Source organism: Calidris pugnax, unplaced genomic scaffold (genome assembly GCF_001431845.1).
Source record: "Calidris pugnax isolate Ruff unplaced genomic scaffold, ASM143184v1 scaffold42, whole genome shotgun sequence".
Classification (NCBI taxonomy): domain Eukaryota; kingdom Metazoa; phylum Chordata; class Aves; order Charadriiformes; family Scolopacidae; genus Calidris; species Calidris pugnax.
The window spans coordinates 12,815,519-12,820,933 of record NW_015090920.1 but is presented as its reverse complement, the minus strand read 5'-3'; positions in this window follow the sequence as shown (position 1 = coordinate 12,820,933).

Below are 5,415 nucleotides of genomic sequence, written 5' to 3'. Positions count from 1 at the left end.
CGCGACCACGCCTCCTTCCCCTCCAGCGCGTGCGGCGGGCGGGGGCGAAGTAGTCCTGAGGCGGAGGGAGACAGGAACCTTGGTGTCATTCTCTTGGATTACTCCGCCAGTAGGGCGAGCGTCTCTCTGCCGTCGGCGCTGGCGGCGAGGCCCTTCCGGCTCGGCTGGGCGCTGCCGGCGCGGCCCTGCAGGGGGCGGCATCGCGGCCCCCTCCGCCCCGGGGCAGCGGGATGAGGGGCGGTGGGGAGCCCCGGTCCCTTCGGGTCGCCGTTACCCCGCCCCGCTGGAGCGCAGCAAAACTTGGACAAATAAAAGGTTTTTTGGCTGGAGACAACAGCCGTTCAGTCAGCGCCTCGCTTCTCATCCCAGCCCCGGCGGGCGCCGGCCCTCCCATGCCAGGCCCGGGTTGCTGCTTCTTTAACCCAGAGCAGGCCTTTCTCCCCTTCTACCTCACCTTTGTTTTTCATTTTATCCTCAACCAGCCCGTTTCTCACAGAATTTCACCCCGCTGGCTGAGGAAGCACAGCCTCACAAATTACCTGCAGCAATTTTTAACGTGTATTCCCCCCCCCGCCCCGGGTTCTGGCGATGCACAGAAGCCAAAATCCCCTTACGGAGGTGATTTGCCACCACCATGGCCCAGCCAGGGGGAGAAGGAGCAGTGTCCAGGCCTCAACGCCACCTTAGTGTAGTGACCTCAGGATGCACAGCTTGGGGATCCCCACAAACCATGGGAAGCATCGACCTTAATGCGGGAGAAAAGGGTAGAACTTGCTCCTGGACACCTTTGGGTCCACCCATGAGAAGAAAGGGAAAAGCTCTGCTTTATTTTGGCTGTGTGATAGGGAGGAAGGGAAGGATTTTCATTAAAATTTGCTCCCCTCGGAGGTGACTGCATTATTTATGACAAGGCACTTTTCCCGTTTACTATTGGATCAAGGTCTTTATGATTACTAAGTAGTGCCATCGTTTTAGCACAGCTTTGTATGGTTTCATACACCAGGTAATTAAAGTATTGTGGAGTACACACTGAATATATCCATATGATACAACAGCTCCCTTCAAGGAGCGTCCTGAGATTCTTTGTGAGAGCAAAATGAAAAATTAAATAAGTTCAGTTGGTATACTGAAGAGCTTAGAAAAACAAGTCTGCTTGCTTCTGAAAACCAGTAGAACAAGTTTGAAGAACCTTTGGAAGCAGAGAATTACAAATTTGCAAAGCAATTGGGAGTGGGGGAGAAGCAGAAATAAGATCAGTAGTAAGAAAAAAGTTGTGTGGTTGTTTTGTTTTGGGTGGTTTTTTTAAGCTTTTTTATTTGGTTGGGTTTTTTTAACCATGCACTTTAGGCAAATAGTCTTCTCTAGGCTTTTTTTTTTTTCCCTCCCAGCTGCACCACCCTTCCATTTTGAAATGTTGTGGAAACTCAAAAGACTTCCCAAACTGATGCTAATACAAGTTCCAAGAAACTTTGAAATAAAATATTTTCATTTTTCTTCTTTTTTTTTTCTTTTATCAGTAAAAGAATAGAGATGGATAACATTTGGAGTGATGGAATTGCAGGTCTGGTCAGCTAGCTGAGTTGGCTAGAGACAAAACAGAGGTTGACAGAGGGAAAGAAATTGTAAAAAACCCACAAGAAACAATTGCAGATTCAACACCTTAAGAGGCAGACCTTAGGGACAAACATTAGACTGGTGCAGGAAAAAAAAAGAAAAAAAAGATTAAATGGGACAATGGTAAGACCCAGGGGAAAGTGCAGCTTCCGTCTTCCTGGTGGCCAAGACACAAATGAAAACGCAATTTACAGGAAAAGGTGCTGTCGGATTTCACAATATCCGATATGAATATACCACAGCAGGAGGAATGATAGCATGGCTTGCTAAAATCAGAGATATTTAAATGTAATCATGATGGAGTTCTAGATAATAAGTGTAAAAATACTAACCTTCCCATGCTAACATATAAATCCCACAATGGAACAGATGACAATAATTTGATTTTAGCAAAGGACAAAGGACATGAAGTAACTACCCCCACAAAAATAACTTGTGGGTTCTGCAGCTGAGCAAAGCTTCCCTTCAGGATATCATTTCCACAGCTAACATCAGGAGTGTTAAGTACTTGTGGGAATGACGAGGGGAAGGAGGAGAGGGAATAGAACTAGAAAAAAAATGCGGCAGGCCTACAATATAATTACACCATAATCACTTGTAGGATTTTTAGTCTTTCTTTGAAAAGAAAGGAAAATATTGCAAGATCCAAAGTATGACCTACACACTTCTTTCTAAAAGGATGTATGCGTGACCTAAAGGTGAAGGTTGGTGGTGGCCTTGCATTGCCCCTCCAGATTACTATTAGGAAGCAAAAGCATATAGACACTTTCGATGATAAATCCTTTTTGTTTTTTTTTTAAAAAAAAAAAGAAAAAATCCTAAAATAAAGTTCAAAGGGTTAAAAAAATGAGATTGCCATGAAGTAAGAGGCACAGCCGCTTAGGCTGGGATCTTTCATCTGTACACAAAAGCTAAGACCCTGAAGTCAACCTTCAAAAGCAAGGAAGGCATTTTGTTATCAAGTTTATTTGCATAGTACCTCCTATATATAACGTGACAGCTTAGATGACATCATCCTAGTGAATTATTATAGCTAAGAGTCAGATATTACTGATACAATTGTGCAATGTTGTAGTTAATGAGACAGTATCAGGATAAGAACCAAACCTTATTTTGTGGTTTTGTATAACTTAGTTTGACATAGATAGCAAACCAACCGTGATATAATTGGATGCAACCTTGCAGGCTACAAGACTGACAGATAAGAGCTAAAGGAGACACGGAGAAGATGAAACAGATCAAAATTTCCCATCTGAAAAAAAACCCCTCTCTCTTCTTCTAGCTTCAGTGGTCTGAACCTTCCTGCTTAACTTGAGCCACATTGCAGCGCCTGGTTATAAAATACAATGGGAGGTTTCTGTCATGCATGGTTTTAGGTACACTTCTGTACATACCCTGATTAAATACTAGTTAAGGCTAAGAAAATGAGAAAAAACTTTTAATAAAACGGTTGCACAAAAAGTTGTGAAGTTTTGAAGTCTGTGCTGACACTGAAAAACAAAAAGCTGTTACGCTTTTTAAATGACTTGCAGCATCTTTTTCAAAACACTAGAAAAAACTATTGTGTGTTGTTTCAATTATTTTAGCAGTTTCAATATGATTTTATTTGGATACAAAAGTAGTCAGTCCTGATGGGCAAGAGAATGTAATTGATTACAATGAGAAAGGCGGGATGAGGCTGATACTTAAAAGTCATCAAAACCTGAGCCATCGTTTGTAGACTTCCCTTTGCTTCGTACATAGTTTGGAGCATTCTTAGCAGTTTGTCTCTTTTCTGTTTCCAGTGTGGCTCAGAGCCCCTGCGGGTCCTGCGGTCCGGCCGCACGCCCCATCCAGCCAGTTGGGAGCCGGCTCCGCGCGCGAGGGGAGCAGAGCTGCAGATCCTTGCAAGCTCGTAGTGTCTTCCGTAAAGCTTTTGGTAGGGAGTGAGTCACATCCCAAAAGCAGTGTTTTGCAAGGGTGGGCCTGAGGCGTGATTATCTACTTAAACACGCAGTAGTCATTTTAGCCGCTTTTCTAACTGTTAGTTACTGATTTTCATGCATAATTACGTATTAATTCAGATACTTTCATTCTCTGACAGGTAAAATTAGTGAAGTTGATGGTAAATAAAGATAGTGTAGACTTAGTATAATAAAAATTTTATAGTTTCCCAAGCCAATAGTGGAAGGTGGGGTTGTTCAGCCTGGAGAAGCAAAGGCTCTGGGGAGACCTTTTAGGAGCTTTCCAGTATCTGAAGGCAGCTTACAAGAAAGCTAGAGAGGGACTTTTTTTCAAGGTAGGACAAGAGGTAATGGCTTCAAAGTGGAAGAGAGTAGATTTGGAATAGATATCACAAAGAAATTTTTCACTATCAGGGTGGTGAGAGGCTGGCACAGTTGCCCAGAGAAGTTGTGGTTGCCCCATCCCTGTAAGCGTACAAGGCTTTGTAGGGCTGGATGGGGCTTTGAGCAACCTGGTCTAGTGGGAGGCGTCCCTGCCCATGGCTGGATCTGGATGATCTTTAAGATGCCTTCCAACCTAAACCATTCTATAATTCTATGAAGTCTTACCATGAAATATCTAGGCAAAGGCATTTCTCTGATACTGATGTTTCAGGTTTCAGCTCCAAAATCTGTAGCATGAGATGCACTTTCATCTCGGGTCTCTCAGTATCATATGAGACGCCTCTACAAAATGATCTTGAAAGCCCTGTATGTGGGGGGCTCACGTTCAGTCAGGCATCCACTTCAATGTTTGTGTCTCCCTGTCTTTAGGGCTGCTGCTCCTCCATTTGTTGCTTCTCAGCCTGGAGGGATGCCTGGGGTTGCTCTGTCCCACGCACAGAGCTCTGCACCTCTCCTTATTGAGCTTCATGGAGCTTCATGAAGTTGCTGTTGGTTTGGTTTTGAAATTCAGCAAGCCCCCTCTGGACTGAAGCTTGCTGTTTGCCATGCCGGGGACTTCTCCTGTGTAGCACAATGTCCTCCACAAGTTGCACACTCTCTGTCATCATCCAGGCTAGCAATGAATATGTTGGAAAATGTCAGCCCCCAGTATTGATCTTGGAGCCCCTGCTAGTCACTGTTTGCCACATGGACCAGCTACCATTCATGATTCTCTAAACCAAGCGGCACAGCCAGTGTCCAACCCACCTGATTTTCCTTTCCTCCAGACCACAATTCCTCAGTACTGAAATGAGAATGCTACAGTGGATGTCAAAAGCCTTGCTAGGGTCTGGTTAGCTCACATTTACCATTTGCTGATCATCCAGAGTCAGTCATAGCCAATTGTGCTGGTAAAGCACAGTTTGCCTGACGACTTTGTCACATTACTTGAGAATGGACTCCAAGAGAATGTTCTTCATGAGCCCCTCAGAAACTGAGGTGAGGCTGACCATCTAGTTCCCTGCATCCTCCTTCTTGCCTTTTTTAAACAGGAACATAATGCTGGGTTGGGTTGTGGGTTGTTTTTTTTTTTCTAGTTATCAAGGACTTCCCCTCATCCTTCTGATTTTCAATAGATGAAGGCAATAGTGTTCTTTTACATAAGAATATAGCTAGGAAGTATAATAGTTCTTTTCAGCTCCTCCTTCAAGCCATCCTCATTACCCAGTAATTTGGGTAGGAGTACTATCTATCCCATCTATTGAAACTGGATCTCTGTGAACAAAGGACGCAAGAATGATTGAACTGAAGCAAAATTAAACAAAAGATCCTGGATAGGATAATGTAGTGGCTGGAACACGCGGCCAGGAGAGGAAGGAGCTGTATTCTCTCATTCCCCCTGAAAAGGAAATTGTTCCCATTTCCAGGCTGAGAG